The sequence below is a fragment of the Bos indicus x Bos taurus genome, chromosome 5, assembly GCF_003369695.1.
Source record: "Bos indicus x Bos taurus breed Angus x Brahman F1 hybrid chromosome 5, Bos_hybrid_MaternalHap_v2.0, whole genome shotgun sequence".
Taxonomy (NCBI): Eukaryota; Metazoa; Chordata; class Mammalia; order Artiodactyla; family Bovidae; genus Bos; species Bos indicus x Bos taurus.
Genome location: NC_040080.1, coordinates 108,473,208 through 108,499,719, shown reverse-complemented (window position 1 = coordinate 108,499,719; position 26,512 = coordinate 108,473,208).

The following is a 26,512-nucleotide window of genomic DNA, read 5'->3' as shown; positions in this document are numbered from 1 at the left end:
CACCAGGAAAACTCAGTCTGGAATGAAAAAGTGAGTGCCCCTGCCTGCCCCCACCCAGAGAAATACAGTAAAGATCAAGAATCTTCACACGATCCTGTCCCTGGCCTTCAAAATGCCTACATGGTCAAGATCATGGAAAGAAAATTTTGACACCTTTATGAAGGCCCTTGTTGGATTGTTACAGACATAAGAGCAAGCAGGAGAGTCAAAGCCAGACACCTTGAAAAGTCATACTCCCTTCTTTTTGAATCTCTTTTTTGAGAAATAATGGCAAAGCATGTCAAGAAATTGGAGCTTCCCTGGTGGCTCAGACAATAAAGAATCTGCCTGCAGTGCAGGAGACAGGTTTCAATCCCTGGGCTGGGAAGATCCCCTGGAGAAAGGAATGGCTACCTACTCTAGTATTCTTGCCTGGAGAATCCCATGGATAGAAGAGCCTAGTGAGCTATAGTCCCTAGGGCCCCAAAAGAGTTAGACACAACTTAGAAATTAAACAGCAACAACAATATAGGTATAGTATAGTTTTTATAACTAGGTGGTAAATAATGGTAAAGCAGGGGAAGATCTGTCTCTCTTTCTCTCTTTTAGAACTTAAATGTAAGACACTATTTGAAAGACCAAAAGGAGTAATTTCTGTGGCATGGCCCCCTCAGCAACACACACACATACACACAAAACCCTCAGAAAAAGCTATAGGAAAAAACTAAAATGGCTTCCAGATGTTAGTTTATAAAATTCAGACAGGCTACAATCCAGGTGTCTACTCTCGGAAAACTGTAAGAGGCTTACTGTGAATAAAAAGAAAAAAAGCTAAGTGACTGCCAGTGAATTAATGGTGAAGGCTGTCTTTTTATGTCACATTTCAAAATCCGCAGTCACCTGCAGTGAGCTCTCAAAAATTGCTATTTAGGAGACCTTGTGACTAAAGATCTAAAGATTCCTCAATTAATTGCCAGTTAAATTCCCATCTCTTCCACTAGACCAACAGTTTGAAAACAGAAACCTCTCGTATTCTTCAACAATGCATCTTCAGTATTGAACATATAACACCTTGCATATAATAGATGCTTAATCTCAATCCATGTTTGTCTAATAAATCAATTTAATTTTGAAAAATATTGAAAGAGAAAATTCTTTTCAGTAAAATAATAGGTAAAAAAAAAAATCAGGAATCAGATACTCTCATCCCAATTGGGTTAACACACACACACACACACACAGCAAAGAAATTAAAAATGTTAGCTGTGGATATTTCTGAGTGGTGGGCTAATGAATGTTTTATATTGTCTATTTTAACTTTTCTCTATCTTCCAAACTCTTGAAAATGAGCATATACACTTTTATAATCAGAATTTTTTAAGCCATGTGAGTTACAAAGAGATTCCCTCATAAGAAACTGATGCCTTGACCTTAGAATCTCATTTTTATTCTGGGTTTTTCACCCTGCATGATTTCCAGCCATTTTCCATGTAGTAAGCTGGAAACCACTAGATTGTATAAGGTAAGCAGCCTCTTTCCTATCCTTCCTTAATTTTTTCCCTATGCAAGAATCTGAACTGATACTAAAACAAAGATTCTTATAGATTCAAGGCATTCTTTATATGATTCTGTAGTCAAATAAGAAATCTCCCCTGTGATTTGAAGCAATTTAAAGAGCAGTAATCCTGAGAAGGTATTCATCCAGTCATTCACTCGCTCATTCAATCATTGATTTATGGATGTAAAATAATGCACCTTCATGAGTAATGTTATGACTCTGTCACTGACAGACTCTTCCATTCCATTGCTGCTCTATGTTCTCATTTATACTCTGTCCAGGACCACAGCATTTCTGACCTAAATGATTCAGTTAGCATCCTAACTGGTCTGTCTGTCTCCTCTTATTCTAATCTATCCTTTGTTATGTTTCTTGAAGCTTTTAGAAATACAAATCCATTACATGGCATGTAATAGGGAAATTATGACCTTGGGGATCAGAGAACTCTGGATTGGAGCCTGAGTCTTCTACTTACTATATTGGTCATAAGTTTTATCTATGAAGTTATACAACCTCTGTTTTTCAAATCCTGTCTCTGATTCTTGCTAGCTCTGTGCCCTTGGGGAATTTATTCCATCACTCTCTCACTTCCCTCCTCTATAAAACTGTTGCAGGAAGGGGAACCCCTTCCAGGCCCCGAAACTGGGCTCTTGTTTAACACTCGGAAGTGAGTTGTCCAAGGAGACACATGTGCTGGCAAAGCAAGAGATTTTATTGGGAAAGGGCATCCAGATGGAGAGCAGGATGGTAAGGGAACCCAGAAGAACAGCTCTGACACGTGGCTAGCAGTCTCGGGTTTTACAGTGATGGGATTAGTTTCCGGGTTGTCTTTAGCCAATCATCTGACTCAGAGTCCTTCCTGGTGGCGCAGCCAAGATGGATGCCAGCGAGGATTCTGGGAGGTGGTCAGACACGTGGTGTTTCCTTTTGACCTTTCCCGAACTCTTCTGGTTGGTGGTGACTTATTACTTCCGTGTTCCTTACCAGGACCTCCTGTCATAAAACAGCTCATGCAGATAGTTACTGGGATGCCTGGCCAGGGTGGGTGGTTTCAGTGAGTGTGCTTCCCTTAACAAAATGGGGCTAATCACACCTACCTCATAGTATTGGCTGACATAATACATGAAAAGTTCTTCACTCATTGCTTAGCATCTGCATTTCCTATTGCTGCTATAACAAACTACCACACAGTCAGTAGCTGAAAACAACAGAAATGTATTCTGTCACAGATCTGGAGACCAGAAGTCGAAAATCATTTTCATAGGATCAAAATCAAGGTTACAACAGGACTGTGTTCCCTCTGGAGGCTCTATGGGAGAAAATGTTCCTTCCCTCCTCCAGATCTTGGTGGTACTATTTCTTGGCTTGTGGTTGCATCATTCTGATGTGTACCTACTTGGCTACATTATGTTTTTCTCTTTTATCTGAAATATTTCTCTACCTCTTTGTTACAAGGACACTTGCTATTGAATGCATTTAGGGACCCCCCTCATATAATCCAAGGTAATCTCCCCATCTCATGATCATTAATTTAATTGCATCTGCAAAGTCTTTGCCAAATAGATAACATTCACAGGTTTTAGGGATTAAGATATGTACATCTGAAGGGGCATTATTATGCCAACTCTAGACCCTAGCTCATAATTAATTCCAAGAAATGTTAATTATTATCCATATTATGAGACTTTGGGCTACCTTCTTAGTTTTAATGAGTTTTTATTATAAGTAACAAAATAACAATGTACTGATTCATACCCCCACTATCCCAATAATGGTATAAAAGATCACAATAATGGTTTAATAAATGCATTTCCTCTTCCTTAAACATCTTTAGTGTGTGTTGTTGAGGGTGTAGAACCACAGGAGCACTTACAGAGTCTAAATTGAAACAAACATCAGCCATCCCATTCCTAGATACACACTCAGCAAATTGTATGCATATTCACCAGAAGAGAGGTACTAGCACACTCAGGGCAATGCTTCAAATCAGCCCCAAACTGAAAACAAGCTAGATGTTAAGTCACCAGCAGAGCTGATAAAGTGTGACATATTTTTACACTAGAATAATCTACAGAGTTGGAAATCTGCAACCACCTGTAGCAATGTGAACGAGTCTTTAAAACATTCACATTAGCAATATGAATGAATGTTTTTGAAATAAGACACTCAAAAACTATATACGGTGGTCTGTATCTAAAAACATAATCAAATTTATCAATGCTGTTGCATGTCATAATAGTGGTTACCCCCGGAGTATTGATTAGAAGGGGGCAAGCAGGGCCTTATAGAATGCTTGATTGATATGTCTTTTGATTTCAACAGTAAATTCGTCATCATACACTGATTGTATATGATCTTCACTGCAGTATATTGTGCTTTAATTAAACATTAAAATTGAAAAAAATATTCTTCAGAAATACCCTACCCCAAAAACATTAAGTCTAAATTGTTTAGATTGGCGCACAAGGCCATTCTCAATTTCCCCCATTCTCTGGTCTGTTTTCCCAGCCTCATTGCCTACCATTTTCCCCCACTCTACCATCACAGACTTCTAGGTACCAGTCCCTAAAACAATGTATGCTCCCTCACACGTGTACTTTCCATCCCCTCTTCTTAGATTCCATTTTCCCATCTCTTGATGAATGCTACTCATTTTAGGACCCAGTTTAACTCCATCTTGTCTCCTGTGTGACTCTATGCATGCTGTTCATAAATCTACCATGTAACACTTATCTCATGATACTTAAATTATTTATGAGTTTGAACATCTATATAGGAAGCTGTTATTAACATTCAAGATGGGTTAGGCAATCATTCTCTTCCATCTGTCAAAGGCCCCTTATGGATTTTTCTATTATAAGACATTCTGTACTACAGCCATTTCATTATGCATTCATCTTGGCCCTTACAGGGTATAGGTTTCTTACAGAGAGACCTCCTTATCTCTGTGTCACCTAATAAGTGTTCAACACATTTTTATTAAACTAAACTCAATTCCCTTCTCTACTACATTGGGAACTGTTGAGCAAACAAACCGCAGTGTTTATTATTGAACCTCTGGCATTTGTCTTGATGCTTGATACATACTAGGTTCTCAATACATTTTTTTCATTGCACAATTAAGTCTATGCTATTTCAAATTTTGGATTAAAAACTTCTGAATCTATCCTATTTAATGGCCATTATATGACTTTGGAGTTGTAGGTTGCTTTGCAGAGCTTCACCTATGGAAATTGAAGCAATGGTGATGAGACACATCTTTATAAGCTGTAGTACTTATGAACTTCAACAGATTATCATGTCTTTGGAGAAACCTAAAATGGCAAACTGACTCAAGTCAATTCAATTAGTTTAATTCAATAAGCATTTGCTGAAAAGCAAAAGTATTCTGCTAGACTTGGTGAGGTATATCAGATACAGAAATATTGTCCCTGCCCTCAAGGGAACCACTGTCACAGGAACTCCCTGTGAGAGAGATCAGAGAACCCGCCTGCACAACTGCCAGCTTAAGCAGCTAAAACATGGTATCCTGTGGAATAAGAGATAAAGCACAGCTACGGGAGAGAGCAGTGCTCATGAGGTAGGTCATTTGAGTTCACTCTTGAAAGATACATAGATTTTTAATGTGTGTATGAAAGATCCTGTAGTTCAGGAGTACAAATTATTTTTGTACTGTTTTGCAAAGTAATCAGAAAAGTTGTTAGTCATTCAGGGGAGAAGGAAGGGAGAAATGAGGGTCAGAAACAATATTAAAAATCCAATCCAGTTCACGTTGTTAAGGGTTTTAAATGACACTGAGATATTTGGACTTTATTCTGTACGAAATTATAAATGTTGAATGTTGATCATCTGTAGTAGGAATACCACTTGCTGATTGTGTGTTAGAGCCACAAGAAAGGAGACACTGGGGGCAGGGAGACACCTGAGGAGTTTGCTGCAGTAATGCAAATAAGAGGTAAAGAGAATCTGAACTACAGCAAAGATTGTGATAGCAGGAAAAAAATTGAACTCTATTGCTAAATTAGAATTGGTAGTGATAGACTACTAATTGGTGGTGAGTGGTAATATCTGGCTATGAAGCAAATATAAGAATGACACTAGAAACTAACACGATGTCATAAATCAACTATACTTCAATTTAAAAAAAGTAAAAAATGAAATTTTAAGATAATTCTTACATCTCAAGGTGATTTTTCTGACATCATTATACTGTTAAAATTCTCCTATTAAAAAGTTTTTATTGAAATATTGTTGACATACAATGTAATGTTAGTTTCAGGTGTACAGCAAGATAATTCAGTTAAACACACATATATATAATCTTCATATATAGATATTCTTTTTCAAATTCTTTTCTCCTATAGGTTATTATAAAATACTGAGAATAGTTCCCTGTGCTATACAGTAAGTCCTTATTATCTATTTTATATGTGTATGTATTGATCTCAAACTCCTAATTTATCTGTCCTACCTTTCCCCTTTGGAAACTATAAGTTTGTTTTCTATATCTGAAAGTTTCTGTTTTATGAATAAGTTCATTTGTATCATATTTTAGATTCCACATACAAGTGATATCATATGATATTTATCTGTCTGACTTCACTTAGTATGGTAATCTCTAGGTCCATCCATGTTACTGCAAATGGTATGATTTCCTTCTTTGTTATGGCTGATTGTGTATATGTACAAAGTCTTCTTTATCCATTCATCTGTTGATGGACATTTATAGTGAGTCCATGTCTTGGCTATTGTAAATAGACCTGCAGTGAATATTGGAGTCCATGTATCTATTCTAATTAGACTTATTTTTGGATATATACTCAGGAGTGAGATTGCAAAATCATATGGTAGCTCTGTTTTTTTTTTTTTAATTTTATTTTATTTTTAAACTTTACAATATTGTATTGGTTTTGCCATATATCAAAATGAATCCACCACAGGTATACATGTGTTCCCCATCCTGAACCCTCCTCCCTCCTCCCTCCCATACCATCCCTCTGGGTCGTCTCAGTGCACCAGCCCCAAGCATCCAGTATCGTGCATCAAAACTGGACTGGTGACTCATTTCATATATGATATTATACATGTTTCAATGCCATTCTCCCAAATCCTCCCACCCTCTCCCTCTCCCACAGAGTCCAAAAGACTGTTCTATACATCAGTGTCTCTTTTGCTGCTTTGCATACAGGGTTGTTGTTACCATCTTTCTAAATTCCATATATATGCGTTAGTATACTGTATTGGTATTTTTCTTTCTGGCTTACTTCACTCTGTATAATAGGCTCCAGTTTCATCCACCTCATTAGAACTGATTCAAATGTATTCTTTTTAATGGCTGAGTAATACTCTTTTGTGTATATGTACTGTTTATAATAGCCAGGACATGGAAGCAACCTAGATGTCCATCAGCAGATGAATGGATAAGAAAGCTGTGTTTTTGGTTTTTTAAGGAACCTTTATCCTATTCTCCATAATCGCTGCACCAATTGACATTTTTACACACACTTTCCAGTGAGATAGTTATCTTTCATTTCACTAAAGAAGAAAAGAAAAGGGTTGCTGAACATACAACCATTTCCCGCCTACTAAGACCCAAGTTGAGCAAAATTACAGGAAGAGAGGCTATCTGTAATTTCAAGTTTATTATATCAAACCACAGCCAGAAGTCAAGGTCCTGAAGCCCTTAGTCAAAAAGCACAAGTTCTCTAAGTCTGAGAGTCTGTTGCTGTTTTGTAAATAAGTTCATCTGTATCATTTTAATTGATATCATATGATATGTCTCTTTTTCTGTCTGACTTTCTTGACTCAGTATGACAGTCTCTAGGTCCATCCATGTAGTTAATGAGATTGCATTGTTTCACAAACTTAGAGAATGAGGTTATGCTTACTGAGAGGGGAAGGATGTGTCGGAGGAGGGAGGGATAGTTAGGGAGTCTGGGATTGACATGCATATACTTCAGTATTTAAAATGGATAACCAACAAGGACCTACTGTATAGCACATAGAACTCTGGTTAATATCCTATAACAACCTAATTGGGAAAAGAATTTGAAAAGAATAATAAATACATGTATATGTATAACTGAATCACTGTTGTACACCTGAAACTGACCAACATTGTTAATCACGTGTACTCTAATATAAAGTAAAAAGTTTAAAAAACAAAGATTAATAAGGTCTGAAGATGTAATGTAAAACATGGTGGCTATAGTTGATTATACCATATTATATACTTGAAATTTTCCCAGAGAGTAAAGCTTAAATGTTCACATACATAAAAGATAAACATGTCAAGTGAAGAATGTGTTAACCAGATGGTGGGTGTCCTTTCACAATGTATAGTATATCAAATTGTTACAGTGTACAGTGTAAATATCTTACAATTTTATTCATCAACTATATCTCAATAAAGCTGAAAAAAATAAAATTAAAAAAATAGCACATTACACCTTCCTGCACCTTTATATCATGGCTGATGTGTTCAGTCACAAGGTTGTGTCTGACTCTTTGTGACCCCGTGGACTATAGCCCACCAGGCTCCTCAGTCCATGAGGTTTCCCATCAAGAATAATGGAATGGATTGCCATTTACAGGGCAACTTCCTGACGCAGGGATCATACCCACATCTTCTGCTTGGCAGATGGACTATTTACCACTGAACCACCTGGGAAGCACACCAACCAGGAGCTATTGTCAAATCATAATCAAGAATATGAGCCATAGAAACCCACCCCAAGAGCTTCAAAATGAACAATGCTTTAAAGAAATTATCCTAGTGAAATGCCAACTAAATTAAAAGATTTCTCCTCCTAGTGGTTCGGCACTCACAAGTCAGTTATGTTGTTGTTTGGTTGTTCAGTCATGTACAACTTTTTGTGACCCTGTGGACAGCAGCATGCCAGGCTTCCCTGTCCTTCACCATCTCCCGGGGAATGCTCAAACTCATGTCCATTGAGTCGGTGATGCCATCCAACCATCTCCTGCTCTGTCATCCCCTTCTCCTCCTGCCCTCAATATTTCCCAGCATTAGGGTCTTTTCTAATGGGTTGGCTCTTTCCATCAGGTGGCCAAAATTGGAGCTTCAGCTTCAGTATCAGTCCCTCTAATGAATATTCAGGACTGATTTCCTTTAGGATTGCCTGGTTTGATCTCCTTGCAGTCCAAGGGACTCTCAAGAGTCTTCTCCAACACCACAGTTCAAAAGCATCAATCCTTCAGCACTCAGCCTTCTTTATGGCCCAACTCTGACATCCATATATGACTACTGGAAAAACCATAGCTTTGACTAACTATATGGACCTTTGTCGGCAAAGTAATGTCTCTGCTTTTTAATATGCTGTCTAGGTTTGTCCTAGCTTTTCTTCTAAGGAGCAGGTGTCTTTTAATTTCATGGCTGCAGACACAATCTGCAGTGATTTTGGAGCCCAAGAAAATAAAGTCCGTCACTGTTTCCACTGTTTTCCCATCTATTTGCCATGAAGTGATGGGACCAGATGCCATGATCTTCGTTTTTTGAATGTTGAGTTTTAAGGCAGCTTTTTCATTCTCCACTTTCTCTTTCATCAAGAGGCGCTTTAGTTCTTCTTCACTTTCTGCCATAAGGGTGGTGTCATCTGCATATCTGTGGCTACTGATATTTCTCCTGGCAATCAATTCTGGCTTGTGCTTCACCCAGTCCAAAATCTCTCATGATGGACTTTCCTGATGACTCAAATGGTAAAGAATCTGCCTGCAATGCAGAAGATCTGAGTTGGATCCCTGGGTTGGGAAGATCTTCTGGAAGAGGACATGGCAACCCACTCCAGTATTCTTGCCTGGAGAATCCCCATGGACAGAGGAGATGGGTGGACTACAGCCCATGAAGTAGCAAGTAGTTGGACATGACTGAATAACTAAGCACAGCACAGCACATATTATAAGTTAAATAAGTTAAATTATAATTTATATAAGTTATTAAAGTTATGTAAGTCTTATATGCTATACATTAAATATATATAATTATATATATTATATGTTATATATTAAAGTTATATAATTTATTAAAAGTTAAATAAGCAGGATGACAATATACTCCCAATTTGGAGCCAGTCCATTGTTCTATGTCCAGTTCTAACTGTTGCTTCTTGATCTGCATACAGGTTTCTCAGGAGACAGGTGAACTGGTCTTGTATTCCCATCTCTTTAAGAATTTTCCACAGTTTGTTGTGATCCACACAGTCAAAGGCTTTAGCATAGTCAATGAAGCAGAAGTAGATGTTTTCTGGAGTTCCCTTGCTTTTTCTCTGATCCAATAGATGTTACCAATTTGATCTTGGGTTCCTCTACCTTTTCTAAATCAGCTTGTATATCTGGAAGTTCTCAGTTCACATACTTTTGAAGCCCAGCTTGAAGGATTTTGAGCATTACCTTCCTAGCATGTGAAATGAGTGCAATTGTGTGGTAGTTTGAACATTCTTTAGCATTATTCTTCTTTAAGATTGGAGTGAAATGAACTTTTTCCAGTCCTGTGGCCACTGCTGAGTTTTCCAAATTTGCTGGCATATTGACTGCAGCACTTTCACAGCATCATCTTTTAGGATTTGAAATAGCTCAACTGAAATTCCATCACCTCCACTAGCTTTGTTTGTAGTGATGCCTCCTAAGGCCCACTTCACACTCTAGGATATATGGCTCTAGGTGAGTGACCACACCATCATGGTTATCTGGGTCATTAAGACCTTTTTTGTATAGTTCTTCTTTGTATTCTTGCCACCTCTTCTTAAGCTCTTCTGCTTCTTTTAAGTCTTTGTCATCTGTCCTTTATTGTGCCCATCTTTGCATGAAATGTTTCCTTGGTATCTCTAATTTTCTTGAAAAGATCTCTGGTCTTTCCTATTCTATTGTTTTCTATTTCTTTATGTTGATCACTTAGGAAGGCTTTATTATCTTTCCTTGCTATTCTTTGGAACTCTGCATTTAGATGGGTATATCTTTCTTTTTCTCCTTTGCCTTTCTCAGCTATTTGTAAGGCCTCCTCAGACAACGATTTTGCCTTTTTAAAATGAAAAATATTCTTCAAATCCTGGGTTAAACATACATAATATTTGACCTTCAAGTCTCCACGTTTAATTCGTAACAAATTCCAAAGTTCTATGGAAGTAATGCATGAACATGGAGGGAGATGGCAATAAGACAGTTGAGACTGGCTTGAAAATAAGGCAGTTCACACCAAAGAGATGAGAATGACTTCACAAATGCCTTACAGATATTGAGAAAGAAATTCAACTGAGTCACTTCAAACTGACTTCAGGTAGCAGCAACAATCTATTTTAATTATAATCCTCATAAACCAAACCACATCATGGGTTTAAAAAGCAGCAGCAACAACAAAAAAAACACAGGATCACAATAATAGTCACAGAGAAACACAGTGTTTTCTTATTTGCATCCCAACTTATCCTTCCAGACAGTTACTAACTCCACACCATTACTGCCACCACAACTGCTACCATTGGCATTAACATCCCTCCCATTTATTCTTGGAATCCCCACAGGATAGCTCTTCTGTGCTCCAGGGACCAGTCCTCTTAGCAAGCCTGAAGCATTTTATATTTTTCTTCCTTCCTACTCTGACACTCTGTGGTTACATCTGTCTCTGCCAAGACTGCAGAAATTTCTAATGCTTCTGCCTGCTCATGCGTCTACAGTTGCTATCAATGCTGCGTGTCTAGAGAACTAATAACTCTAAATCTTGTCTTATCCAAAGCATTTCTAATCACTGAGGAAAAGCGTAGGTCAGTCTCCTGTAGCTTTATAACTCCCAAGCACCACTTTCTTGACCTAAAGCCACCTTTACAATAGTCTCAGTCCCTTGGGACTGTACAAGTTAAGTGGCAGATACTCTATTTAGAATCATTCCTCGTCTTCATTTTTAGACTCTAGTACATATAATACTCAGTAATTGTTTCACCTTTGCTGTGCACAAAGCACTGTAAGAGACTTTAAATAGATTATATTATTGAATTTTAATGACAAATCTGTAAAGTAGATATTATTATCTTCATCTTACAGATGGGATAAACTGAGGTTTTAGAGTTATTACCGTTGTTGGCCAGTGGCTTAGTGTCCAAGTAGTCTCATGCCGGACTACACTAAACTGCCTCTCATTCCTTAGCATAAATGAATCTGATTCATTTTTTCTACAGCGTGGTAACTATGCAGGCAAAGGACACATCAGCCTAGAGCAGATCCTACTTGACTCCACTGGGGCATGTGTACAAAATTATGCCTTCCCTGATCAGCTGCCTGGACAGGCTTTTCTGAATGTGCCTAATACCTATAGCATGACCAAAATGGCAGGTTCCCCTCTTTCCTGGATGGCAAGAGATTTGGTTTGTCTTGGTCAAAAAAAAAAAAGGAATTAATTCATACCAGCACATTCCTGAAATGGGAGGCAAATACCTCTCATCTCTCTTTTGACCCTTTTGCTTTCCAGTGGACAGGCCGTGTGTCTGATCACAGCGCTTCTGCAAGTCTAGCAAACCCTGGCCAGTATGGCTTGCCTCCAGTACTAAGGGCTAAATGGAAAGTGTCAGTGGGCCTGACATGTGTAAAGCTTTTGGCTTCTGGAGAAAAGTCTCTTCCAGAAAGTTGATTTATTGAATATGCAACAAAGAGTGGTGTCAAATTGCTCAAAAGAGGTGCTCCTCCTTGCCTTATATAAACCGAGCTATGTGAGACTCAATAGCAGTTGTCTGAAAGAAAAGATCAAAATAAACCTAAGGAAAAATATGAAAGAGTGGAAACAGTATAAAAAACAGAAGCTGATTTATCAAATAAAACCTAATATTCTCAGAGATATAAAATAAAATAGTATATCCTCAAAGACAGAACAGGTGGTAGATGAAAAAACAAGCTAGATGAAAAAACAAGCTAGAGGAAAAACCTCCAGTTATACATGTTTTGTATATAAGTGTATCTGAGATTCCAAATAGCTTGGAAATCATGCTAAGAATATTTCCCAAAAAGCGAAGTAAAGGAAAATAGAAGAGGAAATGATGAGAAAATTAAAGGATCATAGTGGTTCAACATCAGATAAAAGAAACACCAGAAATAAAAGAAAGAAACCTTAAGAGTAGCTTTTCTATAAAAAAAAACCCAAAATACTAACTTACAAATTTATCCACAACTAAAGACCCAAGTCTCCTAATTAAATAAGTTCATGGAACATCCTACAGAAAGAGAAAAAAAATAATAAAAATTATGCCAAAATGTATCATTATGACATTTCAGAATATTAGGGATAAAAAAGGTTCTAAAAACTCTTTAAAAAGTTAAAACAGATGACTCAAAAAGGCATAAAAATAAATTTTTCATGGACTTTAATGACACAGGAAAGATATTGTAGCAATGCCTTCAGCATGCTGAGGGAAATTAGTCTTTAATCTATAAACCTAGATGTATCACATGTTGAAGACTGAAAACAAATTTCTCCATCATTAAGCCTTCTTGAGAACTAACTAGAGGATGTGCCCTCTAGGATAAGAGAGAAACTAACAAAGGAAAGAGGAAAAGAGAATTTCCATGATGTGGACAAAAAGGTCCCAAAAGGTAGTTGTCCATCTAGCCTCCTACTTAACCAATCCAGTTCAGAGTGAAGGACTGAGTTATCTGGTAAGATGGCCACCATGAAGATGGCCACAGCAAGATGATAGTGATTTGATATGTTGACATTTTAGAAAATATTATAAGTGTGTTTTGGGACTTCCCAGGTGGCGCTAGCAGTAAAGAACCTGCCTGCAAACACAGGAGATGTAAGAGACATGGGTTCCATCCCTGGGTCCAGAAGATCTCCTGGGGAAGGGCATGGCAACTTACTCTAGCATTCTTGCCTTGAGAATCCCATGGACAGAGGAGCCCAGCAGGCAACAATCCATAGGGTCACAAAGAGACGTGACAGAAGTGACCCAGCACACATGCACGTCAGTGTGTTTATAATGGCTCCAGTGAAGCATAGGGACAAAACTGAAGTCAATAGAAAACTAGGCAAATAAGAAAATGATCAATTCTAGAAAATCAGAAAGTTGTGTGAAAAAAAGGATAAATAACCTCTTCATTCTGCATGAAAATTCTTACTTTGTTTTTAAATGTAAACAATAATGAACGATACAACCAAAATTATAGCATATCCATATTAAGAGGAAGGTAAGAAAGGAAGTAAGTAAATGAAGAAGAGTTACACAATAGAGAGCTGATCTCTGTGCAACCAGAAGGTGTTAATAAATATGCAAAATTGATTTACATCAGTATAAGAATGTTTGGCCACCTGATGTGAAGAACTGACTCATTTAAAAAGACCCTCATGCTGGGAAAGATTGAAGGTGGGAGGAGAAGGGGACGACAAAGGATGAGATGGACGTGGGTATGGCATAAGCCCTCTTGGAGGAGGTAGACATTAACCCCACCATAGAGCTGCCAAAACTTACACAGGACTGGGGGAACAGACCCTTGGAGGGCAGAAACAGAGCCTTGTGCACCAGGACCCAGGAGAAAGGAGCAGTGACCCCACAAGAGACTGACCCAGACTTGCCCATGAGTGTCCAGGAGTCTCCGGTGGAGGCATGGGTTGGCAGTGGCCTTCTGCAGGGCTGGGGGCACTGGGAGTAGCAGTGCCTGCATGGGACGTTTTGAAGGAGGTCGCCATTATCTTCACTACCTCCACCATGGCTGTCTGAGGAGGTCTTACAAATAGCTGTGAAAAGAAGAGAAACGAAAAGCAAAGGAGTAAAGGAAAGATATAAGCATCTGAATGCAGAGTTCCAAAGAATAGCAAGAAGAGATAAGAAAGACTTCCTCAGCGATTAAAGCAAAGAAATAGAGGAAAACAACAGAATGGGAAAGACTAGAGATCTCTTCAAGAAAATGAGAGATACCAAGGGAACATTTCATGCAAAGATGGGCTCGATAAAGGACAGAAATGGTAGGGACCTAACAGAAGCAGAAGATACTAAGAAGAGGTGGCAAGAATGCACAGAAGAACTGTACAAAAAAGATCTTCATGACCCAGATAATCATGATGGTGTGATCACTCACCTAGAGCCAGACATCCTGGAATGTGAAGTCAAGTGGGCCTTAGAAAGCATCACTACAAACAAAGCTAGTGGAGGTGATAGAATTTCAGTTGAGCTATTTCAAATCCTGAAAGATGATGCTGTGAAAGTGCTGCACTCAATATGCCAGCAAATTTGGAAAACTCAGCAGTGGCCACAGGACTGGAAAAGGTCAGTTTTCATTTCAATCCCAAAGAATTCTCAAACTACCACACAATTGCACTCAGCTCACATGCTAGCAATGTAATGCTCAAAATTCTCCAAGCCAGGCTTCAACAGGACATGAACCGTGAACTTCAAGATGTTCATGCTGGTTTTAGAAAAGCCAGGGAACCAGAGATCAAATTGCCAACATCGTTGGCAATTGGATCATCAAAAAAGCAAGAGAGTTCCAGAAAAACATCTACTTCTGCTTTATTGACTATGCCAAAGCCTTTGACTGTGTGGATCACAACAAACTTGGAAAATTCTCAAAGAGATGGGAATACCAGACCACCTGATCTGCCTCTTGAGAAATCTGTATGCAGGTCAGGAAGCAACAGTTAGAACTGGACATGGAACAACAGACTAATTCCAAATCAGAAAGGAGTACATCAAGTCTGTATATTGTCACCCTGCTTATTTAACTTATATGCAGAGTACATCATAAGAAATGCTGGGCTGGATGAAGAACAAGCTGGAATTAAGATTGCCAGGAAAAATATCAATAATCTCAGATATGCAGATGACACCACCCTTATGGCAGAAAGTGAAGAACTAAAGAGCCTCTTGATGAAAGTGAAAGAGGTGAGTGAAAAAGTTGGCTTAAAACTCAACATTCAGAAAACTGATCATGACAGATCAGAAAACATTCAGAACATGACAGATTCAGAAAACATTCAGAAAAAAGATCATGACATCTGGTCCCATCACTTCATGGCAAATAGATGGGGAAACAATGGAAACAGTGGCAGATTTTATTTTGGGGAGGGCTCCAAAATCACTGCAGATGGTGACTGTATCCGTGAAAACAAAAGATGCTTGCACCTTGGATGAAAAGTTATGACCAACCTAGACAGAATATTAAAAAGTAGAGACATTACTTTGCCAACAAAGGTCCATCTAGTCAAAGCTATGGTTTTTCCAGTAGTCAGGTATGGATGTGAGAGTTGGACTATAAGGAAAGCTGAGCACCAAAGAATTGATGCTTTTGAACTGTGGTGTTGGAGAAGACTCTTGAGAGTCCCTTGGACAGCATGGAGATCCAACCAGTCCATCCTAAAGGAAGTCAGTCCTGAATATTTATTGGAAGGACTGATGTTGAAGCTGTAAATCCGATACTTTGGCCACCTGATGTGAAGAACTGACTCATTGGAAAAGATACTGTTGCTGGGAAGGATTGAAGGCAGGAGGAGAAGTGGATGACCAAGGATTAAATGGTTGGATGGCGTTACCAACTCAGTGGGCATGAGTTTGAGTAAACTCCAGTAGTTGGTAATGGACAGGGAGGCCTGACGTGCTGCAGGCCATTGGGTCACAAAGAGTCAGACACGACCACACGACTGAATTGAACTGAACTGAAGAGTCTTTGGAGGCCCTCAAAAGAAGAGTACCTAAGGAAATAAAAACAGATCAAAGAGTCACGTTTGTCTCTGAATAACAAAATTAGAGATTGCTAAGTGTTGACTCGGGGTTCCCCAGTGGCTCAGTGGTAAAGAATCTGTCTGCCAATACAGGAAACATGGGTTCAACTCCTGGGTCGGGGGTATCCCCTGGAGTAAGAAATGGCAACCCACTCCAGTATTCTTGCCTGAGAAATTTCACAGACAGAGGAGCCTAATGGTCCATTGGGTCACAAAAGAGTTGGACACGATTTAGCGACTAAACAACAGCAACAAAGATTTGATATAGGACATAGTCTTTCCGTAAAAACTTCTGAACAATGCTTAACTCAACAATGTAATTCCTTTATTTTAATAAAACCAAGAGTCAAAATCTTTAGTCTGCTATGAAGACTAATTTTACTGTTTATAACAAGCAAGTCCAATTTTTCTTATTCAGTTCTCTTATTAAGTTTTACTTAAAAAATAAAAACTTAGAAGGCCTTTACCATGAGCAGTGTATTTAATGTTGCCTTAATTTTTTAGTTCCAAGATTATTTTTGACTGTCAATAAATTTAAAATTGTAAATAAATGATAGTAAAGCTGGAGATACTACGTAAAATTAGAGTTGAAATAAGAGTTTGTCAGGAATGAGAAAGCATCAGTTGGAAGATGGCTAACCTGGGGCAGTGCCAGCGAGAAGCCAGAGAAAGAATTCAACAGCTACATAATATTCAAATGTAATGTAAACTAATTAAACAAGGAGGGCGTTAGACTGACGTGGTCTCACTCCTTAGTACCCTTGTGAACAAGCCAAAATCTAAGTCTGAAATGCCTCAAGATTAATAAATAGAGACCAAAGGATGACCAACCACAAATACCAAATGAGGCCTTCCCAATCAATGCAACCATCTAAGTATAGCCAATCAAATAATTTCCTAGCTTTTCTACCCCTTCTTTTCTGTAAAAGTCTTTCCCCTGCCTCTGTAGGTAGAGTGCTCCTAACCATTACCTTAGTTTGTCACTGCCTGAGTCAATTAGATTTCTATTCAAATAAACTTAAAAATGTTAATATACCTTTGTGTATCTTTTAACAGTAGGCACTACCATGATGCATTCCTGTCACTATCATTATTATCAGTTTTTTCTGTATGAGTACTTACCATATAAATTTTGCACACATAATTCCCACAATAACCTAACATAGGTACCTTACAACTCCCCTCTCCCACCAGTAACTCCTTACCACATTATCTCCTTTTGTTGTCTTTGTAGCAATCACAAACTCTCTGAGTTAATATTATCCTTTGGTTGGAGATGTCTTTATTTTACTTGTTCATTATCTGTTTACAATATAAGCTTCATAAAAACAGAGACTTCATCTTATTCCTTACCAGGAATATAGTAGGTGCTAAGTAAATTTTGTACAGAAAAATACAAAATCAATCTAGAGAGAGGTTAAATATCTAAGATGAACATTTAAAACAGAAATATGTTCAGATATGTAAAAATAAATTTAAGAAAACTGACAGAATTGGTATGAAATCATAGAAAATATTGTGTGGTATCTGTATTATGTGTACATGAAATATAAAATCTGAGGAAACATTAGCATTACCTATCTCACAGTTACGGAGAAGGCAATGGCACCCCACTCCAGTACTCTTGCCTGGAAAATCCCATGGACTGAGGAGCCTGGTAGGCTGCAGTCCGTGGGGTCGCTAGGAGTTGGACACGACTGAGCAACTTCACTTTCACTTTTCACTTTCATGCACTGGAGAAGGAAATGGCAACCTACTCCAGTGTTCTTGCCTGGAGAATCCCAGGGACAGGGGAGCCTGGTGGGCTGCCGTCTCTGGGGTCGCACAGAGTCAGACACGACTGAAGTGACTTAGCTTAGCTTAGCTTAGCTTATCTCACAGTTAAAGTTAAATATTTTTGCTTTGCTTCTCTGCTTATTCTAATTTTTTACATTAAACATAACATATAATAAACATAGTAAAATGTTTTAAAAAACCACATGTGACAAGATACTTACTCAAGATACTAAAATAACATACTCAACTAAGTCCAAGGACTAAGCTGTTTGCAATGATTCTTTATAAGGAATGCTTAGGTGTCCAATGCTTAATTTAACTCGTATATGATCAAAATAACCTATAAAGTCTACAACCATATTTATTATTTGGACTCAGAGGTCGCAAAAAGCTATGGACAATATTTGTCCCAACAGACCTAGAGATACCCAATGTTATTCTCTGTTCATATTCCATTTTAGCCTTCAAATCTAAATCTATTTGCTCTAAGCTTTTTTTTTTTAATTCCATTTCAGTCCTTTTAGTAGTTTGGTTTCCTTTTTCCTGCTTTTCCTTATTCTCTCTGCATCTCTTCTCATACATGAAACTGCCATCTCTTGGGAAAAAATGAAGTGGTTAATGTGGTCATGAAAATTCCCTGTTATCCTTCTTGTATATATCAATCTGTTTCTTTCTAAAGCTATTTTTGATCACCCAGATTCAGTTTACCATACACTAATAGGGAGAGTGTTTACCTAATGGACTGAAACATGATAAAAAATTTTCTTCTCCCCTCATATGATCTACAAGTAAGCTGCTTTCATTTCCAGCTTTCACTCATTTGTATTGCTCTTTTGTCTTGCTTATAAGAATGCAAATCTGGTTATGACTAGCTGGTGTGTCATATCCTGTTAAAATATCCCATCTCCTAACACACGTTTCTAAATAATTAAACTGGTAGGAAATATTTACCTAAGGTAATATGCTATTGCTTAATTAATAAAATTATTTGTTGGAATGATAGAAATATATATATATATATATATATATAATTTGCATAGGTGTAGAGAGTTGGACTGTAAAGAAGGCTGAGCACTGAAGAATTGATGCTTTTGAACTGTGGTGTTGGAGAAGACTCCTGAGAGTCCCTTGGACTGTAAAGAGATCCAACCAGTCCATTCTGAAGGAGATCAGCCCTGGGATTTCTTTGGAAGGAATAATGCTAAAGCTGAAACTCCAGTACTTTGGCCACCTGATGTGAAGAGTTGACTCATTGGAAAAGACTGATGCTGGGAGGGATTGGGGGCAGGAGGAGAAGGGGACGACAGAGGATGAGATGGCTGGATGGCATCACTGACTCTGTGGACGTGAGTCTGAGTGAACTCCGGGAGTTGGTGATGGACAGGGAGGCCTGGCATGCTGCGATTCATGGGGTTGCAAAGAGTCAGACACGACTGAGCGACTGAAATGAACTGAACTAAGGGAACACTACTATGAACTGTGTTTAATTAAGAACGAAGTGTCATACAAAAATGTAACATATATTTTCACAATTCATTTAAGCTTATTTTCTGATAGATACATATAACATAGTATGAAAATGCACTGTTTCCAAAAAAACTGGGTGAGATGACATAAAAAGAATGCACTGTTAGCCATGTGGAGCAGCTGTGTGATCAACTCCCCACCTGCCTTTTGGGAAGGAAGCCCACTCTGGGGCCAGGCACACCAGGTGATAATCTAACAGATGCTGCAGGACTACCTCCTACTCACCAGGCTTGAATACAGACAGCATCGCCTAAAACCAAAAGAAATAGCAGCATGTGTGAAGAGAATACTGTTAAACAGGCAAGATAGAAATGACCATCAGATCTTTGAAGAAGTCAGTCTTCCAGTGGTCTACCAAATAAAGCCATATAGCAAACTGAACATTTTCCCCTTTTTGGTTTCACTACAGTAGCTGCTGCTTCTCTTCTAATTATACTATACGGAAGTCAGTCTGGTACTATGTATTAAGCAACCTGTCTGCATGATGTGGGTAAGATTTGCTTTGTTTGTTAAATTTCATTTGAAAGAATTACGAGAGAGAAGAATATAAACGACGTATGCGTTAAGAGATACCAACTACTATGCATAAAATAAGCAATGAGAATATATTGTACAACACAGTGAAAATATAGCCATCATTTTTTAATGATTTAAATAGAGTGCAATCTATAAAAATATTGAATCACTATGTCATATACCTGAAACTTATATCATGTTATTAATCAACTATACTTCAATAAAAAATAAAAATTTCAATTAAAAATTTTAAAAGTACATAAAAAGTCAAAACAAAGCAAATAACATGCACAGTGAAGTAAATCTGAGGCAGACCACTAAAAGCCCCAGAGAGAAAAACGAAGTTCAAGTGAAATTGCTTCCTTCTTAGGAAAGTGATACCAAAGTTATGTTTTTTTTCCTGTTCAGACATTGATTCTCATAATGGCCTGCAGCATGTAATAACCTTTCTACATTAGCATCCTTATGCAGAAAACTGGCATCATATATTTTATTACTTTGAGTTCATCTCTAGAGTGGTGAGGGGATTAATTTATTCATACATATTAAATACATTTGGTAAAAGTCCTTTTGAAATTCTACCACAAACCAGCCTTCTCATCTTTTGATCATTAGTTGTTATTTTTCAAATGGTTGTATAATGTTTTAAAATTTCTTTTATTTTTTTTACTGGTAAACAAAATTTCTGTAGGAAGATTGTGAATGCTGCTTGATTAAATCAATGGTAATTTCCACAAACAACAAATTTTCTCAAATGCCTATTTTAATTACTGTTACAATATCATGTAAATTTTAGCAACTACAAGCAGTCCAGAAATTAGGTCTGATAGATTCAGTGCATTGATGGGTTTGATGCATTGTTCAGCATATGTATTTTATTGCAGAAAGCTAATCTTTTCCCTGGTATCTCACACAGGCATACAGCTAGAGCTAAAATGAACGTGCAGTTTTCTGAGGCTTTCCCAAAGGGACAATGTGTATCACATAGCAACATCTGCCAAGGAGAAAACTACACGACCAGTTTCGGTTTTTCCCTCTTGTAAAGATGATTTCATCCAATTGCAGGAAATGTATGCAACATCAATACCATTTTAAACATACTTTACTATGCAAGTCTATGGTTATTTTATTGGGCTCAATAACCATTATCACACCTTAAATTTTGCATTTCTAAAGAATTTTCACATCTGCTTAACAACCCTGCCAAGGAAGGGTTGATCATTCTCATTTTACATATAGAAAAGCTAATATTTAAAGGAGGTGATTGTCTTGATCAAGGTCATAAGACTGCCTTTATGTAGAACCAGGATGGGATTCGCTACTCAGTTCTGTTTGCATTATACCTTTCATATATATGTGCACAAAAATAATGTATAATACAAGTACATAGTTATATATTAACAGCCTGTTTTATAATCTACCAGGTCGTATGTAATGTGAAGGGAAACACTACGTCTATTGATTGTTCTAATTTCTTTGTAATCATAGTGCAATTTGGTTTTTTGTCTTATAAATGATAGAGATTTGGAACAGCTGCAAATTGCTAATGTTCCTGGATACATTTGGCAGCAGCCTGAGGCAAGCAAATCCACAACAAGCAAATTAAATCCTTATAGTAATTTATCTCTAAGCACTTACAGTATGAATAACAAAGGTATTCTGGGCCCAAAACAAGTTTAAAAGAAATATAAGTGGTTGTTTATTTATTTATACAAAGGGACCAAGAAGTTTAGAGCATATGGTACAAAAGACAATAACCAGGAGAGGCAACATCTTGCTATAGCTGAAAAATCATGAGCTTTGAAGTGAAAAATAAAAAAGGAACTGCTTGAACTTGATAAGATTTCAAATTTGATATCAAGGTAAAAGATTGACAGTAAGTCCAGAAGGGCTTTCCAGGCAGAGAGCATGGGTGTGAGAGATGGAGCAGAGGCAGATGAGAGATTCATGTTTCAAAGAGTTTAAAGTAAAGTCGCTCAGTCGCGTCCGACTCTTTGTGACCCCATGGACTGTAGCCTACCAGGTTCCTCTGTCCATGGGATTTTCCAGGCAATAGTACTGGAGTGGATTGCCATTTCCTTCTCCAGGGGATCTTCCCGACCCAGGGATCGAACCCAGGTCTCCCACATTGTAGACAGACACTTAACCGTCTGAGCCACCAATCAAAGAGTTTAGTTTACTCAAAATCTGCACCCCTCTTGTTATAAGAAACAGAAATAATGGCCAGGTAAATAGGAGATACTGTTATTCTCTCTACTGTACAGCTCTAGAGTACAGTTAGCTACTTGGCATTTCACTTTTTCCTTCATTCACAGGTCTGTGCCATGCCTACCCTCTACTCAAGGCCAACTTTACAAACATTGGCAATCTCTACCTCATGGTTCTAAGCCATCGGTGATGAGCCATGCATTAGGTAAATAGCTGAGGGAGGAGCACAAAAAGAAATATTAAACTATTGAAGAAAAGTTATTCATGGATCCTTGTTTAAGATAGTGAAGTGGACTTTCTCAAGGGAGACTGTCATGAAAGGCATCTGGACCACCACAGTGTTTTACAGTGGGGGTGAGATATTGCCCTCAACTCAACAGAACTAGGAAAGTGGGAATTTATAGCCAAAAAGTGAGAGGGGTTATCAGTGGATGGAAAATTATTAAAAGGGAATATCAGGGGTTGGGGATGACTCTAGCTTTAACAACTCAACGAGACTCTTCTGAAGGCAAGTCAGGTCAGACATCACCCAAAGAATGGTGAAGGATGGGGAACTTGATAAAATGTCGAGGCTGGGAGATGATGGCTAAACTGACTTAGCAAGATTCTTGCTAAAACTGGACAATGCAGATATGAACATACACACACACACACACAAGTCACTCAGTCATGTCTGACTCTTTGTGACCCCATGGATTGTAGCCCACCAGGCTCCTCGGTCCATGGGATTTTCCAGGCATGAATACTGTAGTGGGTTGCCCCACAGAAGCTCAAACATCAGGGCCTCGTTGAGAAGAGTGTTACAAGAAGCCTGACTAGAGTTTGGTCCAGATAAGAATCTTTGTCAGCACACACACCCACAGAGCCCCTATTCATTCTGCCCACAGATACCTTCCAGTGTCATCAAGTGCCACTACCTCCATCTTGTCAAGGTCACTATGCCCCATCCCACCTCTATACCTGTATGCACTTTTGCCTGTTTTAATATCGTTCAAGGGCACATTTCCTGACCTAAAGCTTATCTTCATCTAGAAGATAAACCCTGCTACATGCTTTCATCAACCCATATTTGGCTCTCACAGCAGACAGTTGTTATGAAATTGTGCAATTGTAGATAGTAATCGTGTGTCAATGTGATTCTTTAATAATTATCTGCCAATAGTTCAATAAAATTCTTGAGGTTTTTAAAAATTTATTTTATTGAAGTAATTAGAGTATAGTTGATTTATAATGTTTTGCTAAATTCTGCTGTTCAGGAAAGTGATTCATTTATACATATGTATGTTTGTGTATGTATATATATTTTTTTGGTATTCATTTCCATTATGGCTTATTCAGTTCAGTTCAGTCACTCAGTTGCTCATTCATGTCTGACTCTCTGTGACCCCATGAACCGCAGCGTGCCAGGCCTCCCTGTCAATCACGAACTCCTGGAGTCCACCCAAACCCGTGTCCATTAGTCAGTGATGCCATCCAACCATCTCATTCTCTGTCATCCCCTTCTCTTGCTGCCTTCAATCTTTCCCAGCATCAGAGTCTTTTCCAATAAGTCAGCTCTTCGCATCACGTAGCTAAAGTATTGGAGTTTCAACTTCAACATAAGTCCTTCCAGTGAACACCCAGGACTGATTTCCTTTAGGATGGACTGGTTGGATCTACTTGCAGTCCAAGGGACTCTCAAGAGTCTTCTCCAACACCACAGTTCAAAAGCATCAATTCTTTGGTGCTCAGCTTTCTTTATATTCCAACTCTCACATCCATACATGACCACTGGAAAAACCATAGCCTTGACTAGATGGACCTTTGTTGATAAAGTAGTGTCTCTGCTTTTTAATATACTGTCTAGGTTGGTCATAACTTTCCTTCCAAAGAGCAAGCGTCTTTTAATTTCCTAGCTGCAATCACCATCTGCAGTGATTTTGGAGCCCAGAAAAATAAAGTCAGCCACTGTTGCCACTGTTTCCCGATCTATTTCCCATGAAGCAATGTGACCAGATGCCATGATCTTAGTTTTCTGAATGTTGAACTTTAAGCCAACTTTTTCACTCTCCTCTTTCACTTTCATCAAGAGGCTGTTATTTCTTCACTTTCTGCCATAAGGGTGGTGTTATCTGCATATCTGAGGTTATTGATATTTCTCCTGGCAATCCTGATTCCAGCTTGTGCTTCTTCCAGCCCAGCATTTCTCATGATGTACTCTGCATATAAGTTAAATAAGCAGGGTGACAATATACAGCCTTGACATACTCCTTTTCCTATTTGGAACCAGTCTGTTGTTCCATGTCCTGTTCTAACTGTTGCCTCCTCACCTGCATACAGGTTTCTCAAGAGGCAAGTCAGGTGGTCTGGCATTCCCATCTCTTTCAGAATTTTCCACAGTTTATTGTGATCCACAATAAAAATAAAAATAAATAATAAATAAATAATAAAAAACAAATAAAAATAAAAAAGAGATGGGAATACCAGACCATCTGACCTGGCAAATAGATGGGGAAACAGTGGAAACTGGCTGACTATTTTTCTGGGCTCCAAAATCACTGCAGATGGTGATTGCAGCCATGAAATTAAAAGATGCTTACTCCTTGAAAGGAAAGTTATGACCAACTTAGACAGCATATTAAAAAGCAGAGACATTACTTTGTCAAAAAAAGTCCATTTGGGAAATTTGAGCATTACTTTACTAGCGTGTGAGATGAGTGCAACTGTGTGATAGTTTGAGCATTCCTTGGCATTGCCTTTCTTTGGGATTGGAATGAAAGCTGACTTTTTCCAGTCCTCTGGCCACTGCTGAGTTTCCAAATTTGTTGGCATATTGTGTGTAGCACTTTCACAGCATCATCTTTCAGGATTTGAAATAGCTTAACTGGAATTCTGTCACCTCCACTAACTTTGTTCATAGTGATGCTTCGTAAGGCCCACTTGACTTCACATTCCAGGATATCTGGCTCTAGGTGAGTGATCACACCATCATGATTATCTGGGTCCTGAAAATCTTTTTTGTATAGTTCTTCTGTGTATTTTTGTCACCTCTTCTTAATATCTTATGCTTCTGTTAGGTCCCTACCATTTCTGTCTTTTATTGAGCCCTTCTTTGCATGAAATGTTCCCTTGGTATCTCTAATTATCATGAAGAGATCTCTAATCTTTCCCATTCTGTTGTTTTCCTCTGTTTCTTTGCATTGATCCCTGAGGAAGGCTTTTTTATCTCTCCTTGCTATTCTTTGGAATTCTGCATTCAAATGGGTAAATCTTTCCTTTTCTCCTTTGCTTTTTGCCTCCCTTCTTTTCACAGCTGTTTGTAAGGCCTCTTCAAACATCCACTTTGCTTTTTTCATTTCTATTTCTTAGGGATGGTCTTGATCCCTGTCTCCTGTACAATGTCACAAACCTCCATCCGTAGTCCATCAAGCACTGTGTCGGTCAGATCTAGTCTCTTCAATCTATTTTTCACTTCCACTGTATAGTCATAAGGGATTTGATTTAGGTCATACCTGAATGGTCTAGTGATTTTGCCCACTTTCTTCATTTAAGTCTGAATTTGGCAATAAGGAGTTCATGATCTGAGCCACAGTCAGCTCCCAGTCCTGTTTTTGTTGATTGTATAGAACTTCTCCATCTTTGACTGCAAAGCATATAATCAATCTGATTTTGGTGTTGACCATCTGATGATGTCCATGTGTAGAGTCTTCTCTTGTATTGTTGGAAGAAGGTGTTTGCTATGACCACTGCATTCTCTTGGCAGAACTCTATTAGCCTTTGCCCTGCTTCATTGTACTCCAAGGCCAAGTTTGCCTGTTACTCCAGGTGTTTCTTGACTTCCTACTTTTGCATTCCTGTACCCTATAATGAAAAGGACATCTTTTTTGGATGTTAGTTCTAGAAGGTTGTAGGTCTTCGTAGAACTGTTCGACTTATCATGGCTTATTACAGTCTATTGAATACAGTTCTGTGTGCTATTCCGTAGGAACTTATTGTTTATCTAGTCTAGACATGATGGTTTCCATTCACTAATCCCAAACTCCCAGTCCACCCCTCCCACCCCACCTCCCCTGTGGCAACCACAAGGGTTGCTGTCCTCTACGTTTGTGTGGCTGTTTATGTTTCATGGACAAGTTTATGTATGTCATAGTTTAGATTCCACAGGTCAGTGATATCATATGATATTTGTCTTTCTCTTTCTGACTTCAACTTGTATGATAAGCTGAAGGTCCATCCATGCTGCTGCAGATGGCATCATT